The sequence below is a fragment of the Epinephelus lanceolatus genome, chromosome 21 (assembly GCF_041903045.1).
Source record: "Epinephelus lanceolatus isolate andai-2023 chromosome 21, ASM4190304v1, whole genome shotgun sequence".
Lineage (NCBI taxonomy): Eukaryota > Metazoa > Chordata > Actinopteri > Perciformes > Serranidae > Epinephelus > Epinephelus lanceolatus.
The window spans coordinates 20,379,704-20,395,546 of NC_135754.1; the positions used below are offsets into that span (position 1 = coordinate 20,379,704).

At 41.6% G+C, this 15,843-nt stretch overlaps 1 protein-coding gene across 2 annotated transcripts in view; it reads left to right on the plus strand.

The window, feature by feature from the left end:
- Positions 1 to 8,320: 8,320 nt before the first annotated feature.
- The window catches only part of pcdh15b (protocadherin-related 15b), a 362,569-nt gene continuing 355,046 nt past the window's right edge, over positions 8,321 to 15,843 (plus strand). Inside the window, exon 1 of one of the 2 annotated variants that reach the window (XM_078163506.1) lies at positions 8,321 to 8,592. The gene's annotated coding sequence lies outside the window, so the exon portion shown is untranslated. The remainder of the gene's footprint in view (positions 8,593 to 15,843) is intronic. The other variant, XM_078163507.1, reaches the window with a different exon arrangement.

The following is a 15,843-nucleotide window of genomic DNA, read 5'->3' on the forward strand; positions in this document are numbered from 1 at the left end:
AGTGTCTCCACTTCCTGTGGAGCCAAGCAAGCGGAAAGAGAATTTCACCTTTATGGATCGATAATATTATGAAATCAACTGTATCCTCAGTTATGTGATGGTACCTGGAACCAGCAGACTCTCAGACTTTGTGCCTCACACTGCACCATTTTTATTTCCATAATGGCTTTATCAGATATTCAGCGTGCCATCTACGCCTAATTGTACCAACTCAGATGAGCATTAATAATCAGTGAATAATAATTCCTTTTTTTATCCATCTTGTGCTTTGTTGGAAAAGACAAACCTCTCTTGTACTGGTGGTTTGTCATGATTAGTTCAGGCCTGCTGATCTTGGCTGTCATTCCCTGAGCTCAATAGGATTTGGGGTAATCCCACAGAGCAGAGCGGAGCAGATGGACACACAAGTAAGATCACAGTGGTATAGGGGCTATAATTGGCCTGGCCCTCTGCCTGCAAACCCCTTTTACTGGTAGTAATTTCAATCCTTTGATTGTGTAATCAGATTTGAAATTAGAGGTAGTCTGTAACTGTTATGGTTGGCCAAGTCGATTTATAACCAACAGGGACGTTTTATTTAGAAATCGACATTCAGTAGATTTGGCTGTTACGGTTATTGCTTTGCTGGGCGTCACATACAGTAACTGTGCTGTAATCCCACAGAGCAGATGGACAGACAGGTATGTTCAGTCATATAGGAGCATGAAGTGGTCTGGCCTCATCCATCATATCAGAATTTTGCCATCATAAAGTAATTAATAAATGCACCAGGGGCGGAACAGAGGGGTGGCTTCTGGGGCTCCATCGCCCAATGTTTTTTTTCAATCCATTAAAATCTAAATGCCTGCACTGGTATTGTGGCTTATTCTTATGTCATTTCTTGGAGTATTTTTCAAATGCTTCATACCCCTAAATTCCGAACAACCTAAGCTAAATGGTTATGTAAGTCAATGAACATAATGATTGATAAAAGTACTGCAATTATGTCATTCCAAAAATATATCTAAAAACATGATTTTTTTTCATCATTTTTAACAAAATCAAATCTAAAAACATATGCGTTTCTGCGTGATTTACACCATGTTATGACGTCATTAAAGGTGTACAACTTGATGACATGGAAGACAGAAGCCTCTCTGGTGCAAAAAGAATTAATAAATGCCTGAATCAAGCTATTATGTTTTGTATTTTACATCAGTATACACAGGGTTATGCAAACATCAATCCTCATTACAGGAAAATTTCCAAGGAAATTATGGTGAAATATTACATTTGCACCTCATGTAAGGTAAGGCAAGGGAGAGGCTGCAGTGAGAGTCTCTCTTGGTGGGAGTGAGGACTGCTATATGCAGTTAACAAAATACGGTTGAAATAAATATATATTTTTAAACACTTGAAGATCCACTCATTACTAAAAGTGTATGTCATATAAAAACTGAATTGTTGGTCAAAGTTGTCACAGTGAAATTTCAGGTGTGCTGATGGAGTCATGTCATCAACTCATACACTGAGTAACATTACAAGTTAACGTTCCACCTTAAATGTTGCTAGCATTCGGCCTGGTGAATTTGAACATCCTTTATTTTATAGTTACAGTCTAATAATAAAACCCTCCACGGTATGAACAGTGGTTACATGAGCCTCAAAACCAGCCACAACTCAGCCCTGAGCAGAGTGACCGTCCGCCACTGACCAATCAACAGACTGCAGTGTTCACAGCTCCACCTTTTAGGACCATATCTGTGTGCTAGGTACCCCAACAGAGCGGGGACCAAAAATGGGGACAGTACGGAACAGTTCCATTGATACCATCCACAACTTTTTACAGTGGAAACAGGAAAAAAAGCTGAACTGAATGGTACTGTACTGCTCGGTGGAAACGGGGCTTATGACCCTGTTTACGCTGGATTTCCACTGGATGCGTGTCCGTTGCGGAACGGCAGCGCTGGTTATCTGCTGCGTGCTCCGCCGTCCGTCAATACCCACTGGCTGCGTTTGCTGTGCGGAGCGGTGCAGCTCCACCGGAAGACATCTTGGTGCACTGCCATGATTAATATCTCCTCGTCCATGGTGTCAACAGGGTGAAATGACGTCTGAAAACCTCTGACCTGTTGACTTCAGGCCTGCCTCTGCCCATTATGTAGTTTTCAAGGTGTAGTGCAGGGAAATATGATCCGCCGTGAACACTGTGTATTTTATTTTGAAAATTAACCGGATGTTTTATCGTGTTTCTGTGCACGACTTCCTGCCCCGCACGATCTGCTCTGTGCTGAATTGCTGCGTTGTGCTCCGGCGTCTGGCAAAAATAGAAGTCCTGCGTATCTGTTCCGGAGGGCTCCGGAGTGCCGGAGCTGAGACGGAGCCGGAACACAGCACAGCCGCAGCCGGTGGAAACACACACATTGACTAGAATGGAATCCTATGGGCTCCACTGCCGTGCCAGAGCGGAGACGCAACCAACACGCATCTGGTGGAAATTGGCCTTTATAACTGGTATTAACATGCATTCAGTGACCTGAACACAAGTGTACAGCTGAGACACATAGCAATTCACACTGTAGTCTGTGTCTATCATGTGTCTTCAGCCAACCACTTTGCCACTTACACTAAAAGGTCAAAGGACCCCGCACAGCTATTACATCCACGCTCTTGCTTGCTGCAACTAACATGCTTGCTACTTACGTTAGAGGTTGTGTCAGTACAGCTAGAGTAATGCTGTCAACAGACATGTCTCCTTCCATTGGGCAGAACGATGGACGGTCACACTTTGTCCAGCTTCTCATAAAATGTTATAGAGCAATAGCGCGCTGATGTAGGGGACGCATTTGAGTCTACACCACAAAAGATGTTGTCTTGTTTCGACTTGCCTTCTTTTACTTCCTCTTGGCCAGGTCATCATTGTAAATGAGAATTAGTTCCCATTTGAGTTCTGTTTTTAAGTAAAGGTGACATTTAAAGATAATAATAATAATAAAGAAAAGATATGCAGTCAAATGCACTTCAGATCACCTCACCAAGAGGTTGAAGTGATGGTATCCCAATGCATCTTGCTGGTCTTTTACACTTGTATTTACCGCCGTCAACATGTGAACTCATCACCAGAGATTCATGTTAATACCAGGTGTAAACAGGCTCTGTGCTGTTCCCTAAAGAAATCTAATATAATTACGTAAATGTTCTTCTGTTGGCCCAAACAGTTCAGAGTATTGAAGACCACATTTACTTGTCATAATTGCGGATCTTTGATATGCAGTTAGAGCAAATTATTATAGGATGGATTTAAATGTCGCAGATTTGTCAGCTAAACCTTCATTCAGTGAAGTCCACTCCAGCATAGTGTAACAGAAAGATTATTAATGCTGTTTACACCACCCCACTTATTTAAAGTAACATAAAATCAGTACCATCAGACAGTTTTGCCTCTTTATGTGAGAGGAGTGAGAATTAGTCCTCAACATTTGTTGGGTTGTGGTTTCAGAATGATGAAGACAGTTGGAGAATAATTAGATACAAAAAAGGATGTAGACTCTACAGGATTCTAGTTTCCCCTTGGCAACTATCATTTGTTTTTTCCAAATGTACAGATTTTTAGGCACTCTGTTATCTTAAATGGTTTGAAATATGGTGCACAAAGCTGTCATAACAAAATATCCCTGGACCCCCCCTTGGGCAGAGCCCCAAGTGTTTACAGCGTCTGGCTCCGCCCCTGAAATGTACTGTAATATCACTGAGCAGATGGCCATAGTACAGCTATTACTCTTCCTATCACATATTTTATTAGCAAAAGATAAAGCCCCGAATGACAACTAAATGTGGTTGAGCTGCATTATTATTGCCACAGTGGTCTGCTGCAAAGCACTCTGGGATTGTGCATCACTTTTTAATGCTTGGAATCTCTCATGGTAATAATGAGAGGAGCATTTTTTGCCTATTTGCAGATGACACATCTTAGTTAAAGAAGAAGGATGGCAACAACATTCTGTTTTTACTATAGCATGCTAGAGCACCACTTAACGCCAATTTAAAAGAGCTCCTGGGATCCCGAAATGTCACCTCCAGCAGTTTGGTGCCAGGCCTCTTCACAACTGCAGATAAACCACAACTAACTTTTCAATTGTATTTGCAATATAGCCAAATATATGAGGAAGTAAAAGTGCTTGACTCAACTCGAGGCAAATTGAGTAAAGGTTTACTCAGTTTCAGATCTTTTTCTTTCAATTTAGTGCACTTCTCTGCCCAGACGGGCCAACACAGTCGACACAAAGTAAATGAAGTCGATGTTTATTATTCCCATCTCCTTGTAGCCTATTTCTGCTGCTATGTTGATATATTTTCTTTTTATTTTAAGTGCCAATATGTAGTTTGGGGAAGTACGATGTCTCGCAAAATAAATAATCCACGATGCAATTGCCTAGAAAGTAATCTCCTTTCAAAACAAACAGTGAACAGATCAGCCGGCTGAAAGAAATCTTTTTAACATAGAGGCGGTGAGAGCTCCAGAGCAGGATTACACAAAAGTTTTCTACAGAGGCTTTAGAGATTCATTAATCCACTCTGATGATGTATAATCAACTTTTTTTTTTTATTGAGTCTTTGCAGGAGTTCAGTTTTGCTCCTCAAGTCTACATATTCAAAGTAATTATTTTTAAAAAGGCACTGGCTGTGACGCTTCTTTAACCAGCGTGTCATCTGCATCTCCCCCTGTGCCGATAGACTGATTACAGCTTTACAATTATGTGTCCAAACAACATATTATGTATAGGCCACAAGTTAGGGAGTTAGGAGAGACTTTTGTCCAGAATGATTAGTGAAAATGTTTAGCAATAGATGTAGCATCAGTGTTAAGTTGTTCCCTCCTGGGTGTGGAGTTCTTTCTGTGCAATAAGACATGCAAGTTGGGTGACTGTAACTGTAGAGTGGTGGGAAGTAAGTATGTTTCCTCTAAGCACTTTGGACCTGCATTTGTATAGCATCCACTCAAAACACTGTTTACACTACAAGTCACATTCACCCATTCACACACACATTCATACACTGGTGGCCGAGGCTACCATACAAGGTGCCACCTGCTACTCAGTTTTGACACACTCACACACCGATGGAACAGCCATCGGGAGCAATTTAGGGTTCAGTATCTTGCTCAAGGATACTTCGACATGCAGAGGAGGAGCCTGGGATTGAACCGCTGATCTTTAGATTGGTAGACAACCCGCTCTACCTCTGAGCCACAGCCGCCCAAAGCCACTTTAAGAACCACACCCATTTCACACATCCATGCGAAGTCTAACAGATTGACCGCAGTAGTGTAATTTGTGTCTGTGTCATTTGGGGACTACAAGTTTGAAAAATGACATAAATCTGGGTATGTGGAGTGAGTTTACGAGAACTCTTCGGCCCACTCCTCATCTCTGCTTGAGGTTAGCAGCTCGATGCTACAAAAATGCTACCAGAGCATATGAGAGAAGTATAGCGACAAGAATGTCATGTCTTCGCTCATGGAATTGTACATCCCCTGTGCTCACATGCTTAAAGGCTCTCCAGGTCACTCCAGGCTGCTCCGATCGATATCGCCACATGCTGCTCAACCCATTTTTCACCCTGTTGTACTCGTCTTGCTCACTGCTAACTCAGTTTCCTTTTCAGAGTACTTTGTGAAGTCCTTTGTCAAGCTTGCAGCAGCTGATTTTTGACAGAGAATAGTGTGTGTGTGTGTGCAATACACAGCAAAATTGGAGCAGGACAGAGCCAGAAAGAAGGTATCCCTCTGACTTAAAAAAAAAAACAACAAAAATCTGTTCTGCGCTCCATCCGAGATTCTTCCGCTCGCTCACTCGCATTCTCTGGAAGCTACCAGCACAATAAACTCTGACCAACTGTCAGTGTTAAACTTGCATTGTGGGTAATGTAGGCGCCAGGTTTTGACAAGAGAAGAAAAATATATGGAATAAAAAGGACTGTATCTGGTTGGGATGTAACAGTTTTACAGGAATGTAATGTTAAATTGGTAGAGAACTCTCACAAGTACAATTTTAAGGACCTTTTTTTGCCATTGTATTTACATTTTCTGCTACTTAATACATGTACTTAACTACATTTCAGGGGTAAATACAAAACTTTTTTACTTCACTAAATTTATTCAATTCAATTCAATTTTATTTATAAAGCCCAATATCACAAATCACAATTTGCCTCACAGGGCTTTACAGCATACGACATCCCTCTGTCCTTATGACCCTCACAGCGGATAAGGAAAAACTCCCCAAAAAAAAACCCTTTAACGGGGAAAAAAAACGGTAGAAACCTCAAACCTTATTCTGCAGCTTAAGTTACTTACAGAGCAACATTTTACGTAAAAAACATACTGTATGATTATCTAGTGAAATAAGGTGCATTGCTATAGCTTTAACTATGAAACAGCATGTAAAGCAGGTACATTTAGCTCCACCTCCACATGATACAACATCTAAAATGCTCAGTATGGCATTACTAATAATAGGTTATTAATAGGTATGGTTAATATATATAATAATAATGCACAGTCTAAATCCCAATATTGCCAATTGTACCCTGGACAGGTCACCAGACTATAGCCCTATTCGGACGGGATTAGTTTAACATGGAGATGTGGGGTAAAGTAATTATTACCAGGGATCTTAGTCCCGTCTGGACACGCCGTGTCTGAAGCCATTACGGATAATGTCAGTAAAAATTATGACGACTTTTACCTTCTGTAAAACGGTCTGGAGAAATTACCTCGGGTAATATTAATCCCGTGCAAACGCGATCCTTTGTAAAAATGTATGTAAATATTTTGTCACGTCCTGTTTACAACCATTTTTCCGCGCTTACAACTAGTTTTGTGCATTTTTTCGATGATGGAGGCGCTTGAAGAAGCATTCGATGTTGTCGGCAGCGGTGATGGTGGACATTGATCGCATAGCCCTACGTGGGAGACCAATCAAAAAGGGTCAAGAAGAAAGCACTTTCCAGAGCCACGAGACTTCTGGTTGTGTTAGGTAGGCCTAATAAAAATCCATATTGCCAATCATTGTGTACACACAATCCTGATCATGGGCAATATTTCATATTGGGCTAATCATTTATTATTATTATCCTTCAGCTGATGCTTGCAGGAAGTGACGTAGCACATACATGCCGACAGGGAGGTGATGCCAGGGCGCAAACCGAGTTACCACTCCCATCTCTGGTAGAATTACAGACATATCCTGTCCTGTGTGAATCAGACATTTGTATTACATGCATCCTGTGGTAAACTGACATTAGTCCACATCCCTATGTAAAACTAATCCTGTCTGAATATTACTTATCACAGGGCTGACACATAAAGACAGACAGCCATTCAAGATCACATTCACACCTATGGGCAATTTAGAGTCAATTACAGTCAGTTAACCTAACCTGCATGTCTTTGCACTGTGGGAGGAAGCCGGAGTACTCAGAGAAAACCCACACTGACCCTGGACTCTGCCCTTCAATGCAGGGATACACATTAAAAGGTGTTTCATGTCACTTAAGCTACTGTTTTCCTGGGTTTCTCACCCTGTGTTGAGTATAATGTATGTAATTATTATTATTATTATTTTTTAAATTTGGTATTGTATATTCTGGGTTTTATATTATATAGTCTGGGGCTTCAGCCTGTTCCTCTTTTGGTTATTAACTGTGAGAACATTTGTGTGAAACAATCTTTGTTGCCCCAGATGTAGCCTATGCAACCAAAATAAAACCTATTCATTCATTCATTAATTCAAGAAAGGAGAACATGAGTGCAGATATGAGAGGATCTTTTGTCTTTGATGGTAGCCGACTAACTTTTTGTTTCTCAGTGTGAGTGGACAGTGACGAGTTAACATTTGATGAGACAATGCTCGTGTACTTCCCTCTCCGCCATGGGGCGCAAAGACCAGACCAGAGCAGAGCAGAGCAGACCAGAGCAACCACCCGGTAATCCGTGCGCCTCTTGCCGTGGACATAATTAGATTACGGTGGTGCACCGATCACTGCTGCTGCTGCTCCTGCGGTAAATGCGAGAATACCTTCCGACAAAAAAAAACCTCCCTTTCTGACTCCGCATCGCCTCCCTCTCTTTCTCTCTCCTGCTAATGTGGTTAGGTCTCTCCTCTCTCCTCCCCCTCCCTCCCACCTTCCTCCCTCCTCTCTGTCTCTGGATGAGGACGCAAAGGGGGGAACACTAGAGGAGATATACTGTTACCCTGCCTCTCTCCTCCACAGCTCGCACTCACCTCCTAAGTCCCGCACTGGAGACTCAAACTAACAGGAGACAAGAGGAGGAGGACACTATCTGTCACCTCTTTTTTTTTTTTTTTTTTTTTGTCTGTGTGACTTGAACACAAACTCATTTTTCTCCTCGGCTTGAAGGCGCGGACAGACAGCGGCATTTTCCCATCCCCTTAGAAATAAAAGAAAGAAGTGGAGCCGGGTGGATGAGTTGTGTGGATGTTATTTCCTGGATTTTCTCCTCGGGCTGTGTCTCACCGCGGCCCCGGACACGGCAACAGTGTGTGGAAAAGTAGATTTGTATGTTAAACGTATGGCTTCAACGATAACACGGTAAGTCCTCCAATGTGTAGCTGTGTTTTTTAATGAAACATAGTCTGCTGTGACTTATAGTGTGCCTGTGGTGAGTTCACTGACCTAAAGGCATTTCTTTTATTCCCTCCTGCTTGATTCATCCCTCCAATACATCATATTCCTTTATTCTGTATTTGTATCTTGAACTGAAGTTTGCATGTGCTTCTGTCACTAGAATATAAACATATAAGGATAGACACTTGCTGTGAAAAACTCTCCCACATCACAGTACAGTAGTTTGAACAGTTGGAGCCGAGCTGCTGCTTTAATGCCACTATTCTCTGTCTGTGGTGCTGAAACAGGCTGAGCTGGATTATTGGTGCTGGTTTACTACATTGAAGACAACTCAGCACATTTACATGCAACACGCTGCTTTAATTTACCCCACATCCTCCTCCTGCTATTGGACAGTGATCATAATGATAGCGGTTGCACCACCAGTTAGTGCCGGGTGTCTGATGTGATGTTAATGTGGATTAACTTGCATTTCCTGGTGTTTAAAATCCATTCTATATGTAAAAGATTTGCACACACACACACACAGACACCTCTTATTGATCTCCTGCACTGTGTGTTTTCAACAAGTAGACACTGTAAGCGCCTACAAGCTGCTACAGTAACAGTGTATCTGTGGTCTCTGTCTCAGTGGTCCCGTCAGAAGCAGGTTACCTCACAGCAGCCTGTGTGTCTCGGATTATAAAGACAGGGAGAGAGAAAGAGAGTCATCCGATTACCTCAAATTAGGGGCAAGCTGTCGCCTCCTCAAGGGGGAGCAGATAGTGAGGGGAGAAAGTCAAAGGTGAGGAGGTGGGGGTGATGTGAAGGAGGTGTAACAGGTGAAGGTTTTTTTTTGTTTGTTTGGTTGTTTTTGCTGATGACTCCCATCATGGGCTTGATCCCACTCTGGGTGTCAACATATGAGCCCCTTTATAATTTGCTCAGTCATGCTTGAAAGTGGCGTGTACACACACTGACTTAATATTGCTGCTGTGTGTGTGTGTGTTGTGATGAAGCACACTGAGGGTGTTCAATACCCATTGGTACCTGTGTGTGTGGGTGGGATTGTGTGTGTGGTCTCGTACATACGTGCATGCTTGTGTGTGTGCGTGTGTGTGTGTATGTGTGAAGAAGGGTCAGACAGACAGAATGTGTTTCGTGAACCTGGGACCCGTCCGCTCGTCACCGTGTCAAATCCTGTTAGTCATGCTGGATGACAGAATCACCAGGACAGTGGATTTAAATAACTGCTGCTAAGTCCTTGCCTTCTGAATGAGAGATTGCCTGTGATGGTTTACTTTGGTGAATGTGTATTATTCATCTGGTGCTTTAGTAAGTTGGTTGTTTAACCCTTCGAAACCTGGAATGACATCACTTTTCTTGTGTTGCTTTCAGATGCCTTTGTCAAGTATTTAGACTTTTGAGCCGTGAGCAGACTGGTGCGATTTCTTTCAAAAATGTTGGTACAAAAGGAATGAGAAACTTGGTAAGAAATGTCCCACAAATTGCAAAAAAAGTAATTTTTAAAAAAAAACTAGAAAAAAGGCAACACTTTACTTGAAGGTATCTACATAAGGGTGACATGACACTGTCACGAACTTGTCATTAACATTATGTACATGTCATAAACGTTTATGACTGCTGTCATTAAGTGTCATTCAGTTTTTGTAATGACAAGTTGACATTGTTTGGGTTGTCTTGATTATGACAACTTGACATTAATTAAAGTGACATTACCACAAGTTGTCTTTGTCGTGACAAGTTGACATTAAATTTGTTTGGGATGTCCTGGGATGTCATTATAATGACAACTTGACATTAACATAAAGGTATCTTCAGGTAATGTCATTAGAGATGTACCGATACCACTTTTTCCTTCCCGATACCAATTCCGATCCCTTAAGCTCAGGTATCTGCCAATACCGAGTACCGATCCGATACCAGCACGTAAAATAAAAATGGAGGGGATATGAATTGTTGTATGTCTCAACTCCTAAAGCTCTATGTAAAATATTAAGAAATAAATGCATAGTAGTAGAATGAATGCCATAAATCTTTTTTTATTATTATTATTATCCAGTGTTGACACAGATCAAGACACAGGTTAAGTGCAGCCACACAGTTTGGTAAAAAAGACATTTTAAAAGCTACAGTAGAATGCTTTTTAAACTCCGCTCCGTTTCTGTTTTGTTTGCCTGTAGCGTGCGAATGCGTAATGGTGTGAGGCATTACGTGGTATCGGATTGGTCATAGGCTGTACTTGCCGATACCCGATACCGCATTTTAGGCAGTATCGGAGGCATTTCCGATACTGGTATCGGTATCGGTACAACTCTAAATGTCATCCTGGACATCCCAAACAAATTGAGTGTCAACTTGTCATGACAAAGACAACTTCTTGTAATGTTGCTTTGGTTAATGTCAAGTTGTCATAATCAAGACAACCCAAACAATGTCATGTGTCATTACAAAAACTGAATGACACGTAATGACAGCAGTCATAAACGTTCATGACATGTACATAATGTTCATGACAGGTTCGTGACCGTGTCATGTCATAGTTATGACAGTGTCATGCCACTCTTATGTCGATACCGTCAAGTAAAGTGTTACCAAAAAAAAAGAAGTATTTGTTTTGCTTGCTTTTAACTTTTTTTAGTTTCTTTTTTGTTCTTCTTTTACTAAATTCTTGCAATTTTTTGGGGTCATTTCTTCTTTCGCTGCGCCTTGCCTTCTTTTTCTTTCAAAGAAATCAAAATTTGCACAGGCTCCAAAGGGTTAACAGTGCAGAAGAAATGTGCATTTAAAAAGCCCCCTTCCCTAAAGTTGCTTTTTCACTTATTCTAGAAAAAATAGCTACTTCCTGTTTCACCAAATTCACATTTGGGGATTATTTGTTACTTTTTCGTTTGAGCACTGACACAGTATTTACAATCCTTACTAATAGTTACTGATCATATATGACCCATACACTGACTGTACAAATTGCCAACGCCAATTAAATGGCAAAACATTTCATTTTTACTCATATCTAAGGCATCATGTTCTAACAATCAGTCTTGGATGGGATCCTGTCTTGTAAAGCAAAGGTGTGAAATAGTTTGGCTTTGGAACTGGCTTGTTCAGTTGAGGATTGAAAGGCTAACCAAAAAGATTTTCATATGGGATCAATTATACCCCTGGTCTGTGCAGTATTTTCTCTTTCTGAGTCATATGACATTTTCAGTAATAATTAGCATTTGTTTGCAAAAGTTCAGGCGAAGTAACCCAACTTATTTTGGATGTCTGAGTGTGATAGGTTGAGTTGGTTTTTCAAGGAGGACATTTATGTCTTTGCCAGATTTATTGAAATATCATGGATATTAATACAGAAAACACTGTGTCATATGTAATACTACAATCTTCAATTATTGATTTCTGTATTTTGGAAAAGCTTCTTTGTTCATCTTTTTGTATATTCTAAAATTCTCTTGGCATGAGTCTGTGGATATATATTCATGAAAAGACTTAGTGGCCGTCTTTGAATGTTGGTACTGATAACGTTTAGTGTCCTCTAAGCCCATGTGGCCGGGCACAATTATGTGCACGACACTTAAATAAATGAACCAGTCAATAAATCAATCAATACAGCCAGTGGGCCAGAACCAACCTACTGGATGACTTTGCACACCTAATATCGATGCACTTGTGGAGCCTAAGAGGTCCAAAATTTCAGGAGTTAAACAGTGAACAGCTTATTTCATGTTAAATGCTGCTTTAGAGGTTTCGCCACCCTGACCAGGGTACAGTTCTCTGAAAAAAACAATGCATCCTTATTGTGGATCATTATTAAAGATATTGAAAATTGTGCACGTTATTGTCACTCAGCAGCTTCAGTACAAAAGAATCTATATCAGAATTGTATCTCAACTCAAATTTATTTAGAAAGCACATTTAAAATCAATTCACACTGACCAAAGTGCTGTACAGAAGGAATGAAATGCTAAAAACACAGACATGAGAGGCAACATAACTCACACATTCAGAGACACAACACACACCGACACGCATCAGAGAGAGCCACATCAGGGGGACTCAAACGCAAATGAATAAAAGTTGGTTTTGAGCCTGGACTTAAAAGAGACAATGGTGAAGGCAGATCTGATTCCACAGTTTGGGGGCCGACACAGCAAAGGCATGATCACCCCTGAGCTTAAGACTGGAGTGTGGGACAGCCTGGAGCCCCAGGTCAGCTGACCTGAGAACCTGGGGGTAGAATAGTAGGTTAGGAGGTCTGCGATGTAGGACGGGTCCAGACCATTAAGGGCCTTGTACACAAGTCAATTCTGAACTTTACAGGCAGGTGTGATATGGTCTCTCTTCTCTGGGTACCTGTGAGGATCCTGGTAGTGGCTTTCTGAAGCAGTTGGAGGCGGGACATCTTAGAACAGTATGGGTCGAATTCTTCTAAGGCACTGCCAAGGTGGTTGCCAAGGTTTGTGAGGTTACGCTGCTTCTAGGGATACTCCGATATGGATTTTTTCAACCGATAACCATAACTGATAATTACCTGCTTTTCATGGATGATAACTTCTCATTTTAGTATTTTAAAAAGAAGTGTATAACCTGTAGTTTATGTACACCTGAGGGTAAGAAAGGCTAAGATGTAGGGAGAAAAATATTGTTATCACAACAGAAACAAAGAAGAGTTCTGACTTTTCATACCTAACATTAGGCTGTGAAAAAGACAGAGATTTTCTGGGGTATTGTGTAATGGCCTCCCCTCAGTGCCCCTGCCCCCATATAACCCTACACTACAGATGCACATAATAAAAACAAGGATGTAAAACTAAAATGACTTTTCATCAGTACTTTATTTAAAGTTAACAGTAACAGAGCGGGAGATGATGAAGCCCAGAGTTACTGTGTAATTCTCTGGTGTATCAGTAAAGTCTATAAACTACACTGCAGAGAAGTTTGGGCAGTCAGAGATCCGGCGCTCGGTGCTATCCTGTTGTCCTCTTCTGCAACTGTGAAAGACGTCCACATCGTGACATGTTTTGCGCTCAAGACAGCATGCTGCAGTTGCTGTTGTTGTTCTTCTTCTCTGTATTTATTGGCGGCTCACAGACCAAGTTTAAAGGTACGTGTACTGCCACCCACTGTATCGGGTGTGCAGGTCCTGCTCTTGTTAAGTCAACGAAAGCAATCTGACCTCCTGTTATCGGCACTATTTATCGGCCTTAAAAGCTGGTCCACAGTTAAGGTGGTTTGGGCATCTGATCAGGATGCCTCCTGAGTGCCACCCATTGGAGGTGTTTCGGGCATGTCCCACTGGTAGGAGGCCCAGTGCCAGACCCAGAACAGGCTGGAAGGATTACCTACCTTTTCTGGTTTGGGAATGCCTTGGGGCCCCCAAGAGGAGCTGGAAAGCGTTGTTGGGGAGAGGGACGTCTGGGGTGCTTTGCTTGGCCTGCTGCTCCCGCAACCCAGCCCCGGATAAGTGGAAGAAAATGGATGGATTGGGTTTAATTTTAATTATCGGAATAATGCATACATATAAAATTGCCCGATCATGCATCCCTGCCTGCTTCCTCAATAGCTTTGACTTATTTTTCCTTAGACTTCTCAGACTGTTCATCTGTTTGTCAAGAGAGGAACTTTTCCAGAATGTACCTGTACTTCTTTACACCAAAAGAAAGGGTAACATTCAGTGGTGTTGTTATTTATGGGTTATTATGCAATAGTTTTACTGGTCTGACCCTCCTGAGATAAAATTGGACTATAAGTGGCCTGTGAACTAAAATTAATTTGACTCCCCTGGTTAAGAGGAAGAAGTGAGCACTGCAGAGAGTTGTTTGCAATAATAGCGAGGGGTTATTAATGTTACTGTAACTGTGGCAACAAATAAATGTGTGCCTTTATTGCAGTGGTTATCTGGGTTCTTAAGAATCAGAGCCCTGCTGGTCTTCACTTTAGTCATCGGCTTATTGAATGATACACACATGGGATGTTATGTTAGCTAAACGCTGCTAATCTGGGTCCCATGGTTCACTATTAGGAGCCGCTGCTTTAGTCACACTGCTCCGAAATGCTTCTGTTGCCTTTTATTTTGAAATGAATACAGGATTATTAATACAGTAAGAGCATCAGAGTGTGTTTAACACTGTGCCTTCATTTGGCTTCAGATTGTATTTTTCTTCCTGCAGTAACATATTAGCCATAGGTCATAACATACTGGATACAAACAGATGTCAAGAATATCAACATCTACAGTTTCACATTCAGCTATAACCATCTAGCCAGGGTAATCAGATACACTTACTTCCTTACTTAAGCCCTTTGCTCCTCTAGGGAGTGTAGGCCATTGACCAATGTTCTTCACCTCACTCAGTTGTTGGCAGTTCTTTCCAGATCTCCCCAGTTGACCCCACTTCCACACTGGACACCTCTTCTCCAGCTCCTCCTGAGGCGACCTCTTTTTCTTGTTCCCTGAGGGTGCCATTTCAGGGTCTGTCAGGTAATGTTTGAGGCAGGTTTTCTGAGGGTGTGTCCAATCCAACGCCAGTCAGTCAGTGGGATCCTGGCTGGTTCTTTTCCGCAGGTCCACATTGCTTCCTTTGGCTTTCCACTTTATGTTTGGTATTCTCCTGAGGCAGGTGTTAATGAATGTTTGCAGCCAGTTTGTGGTGTGTTTTTCTGTTTACCATGCCTCTGGTCCGTACAGCATTACCTGCTTCACATTGAAGTTCAGGCTGTGTATTTTGGTGTTGATTAAGATGTGTTTTGAGCTTCAGCTCTTTCCGAGCATGCCTTACCTTATTGATTCTGCTTTTTTATCTCTGCATCAGATCAGATAATCAGACACAAGCACACAGGAATGTTGCTAGTTAGAATCTTTGCCAAATTCAGATGGTTGAAACAAGAGACTTTGATAGGTGAGAGTCACTTCTGTGTTGAAATAATGCCACACCAATGGTACAGTATTAGTTTGGACCAGTGGTTCCCAACTGGTCTAGCCATGGCGTCCAGATTTCTCCTTAGTCATTGGTTCAAGGTCCACACAGTTTGATACATAAAGCATCATACTTCCCACTGGATATATTGTCCAGCTAGTTTGCTGTCTCTGCCCAGTACCTGTCCATAAATCACTCATTTTACAGCAGGAAACGGTGCTTAAAAATTAAAGCTCTGTGCTCTGTGCTGGAAATATACTGTACTTTATAAAGTGTGTTTTGTTGATGTGTTTTTGAG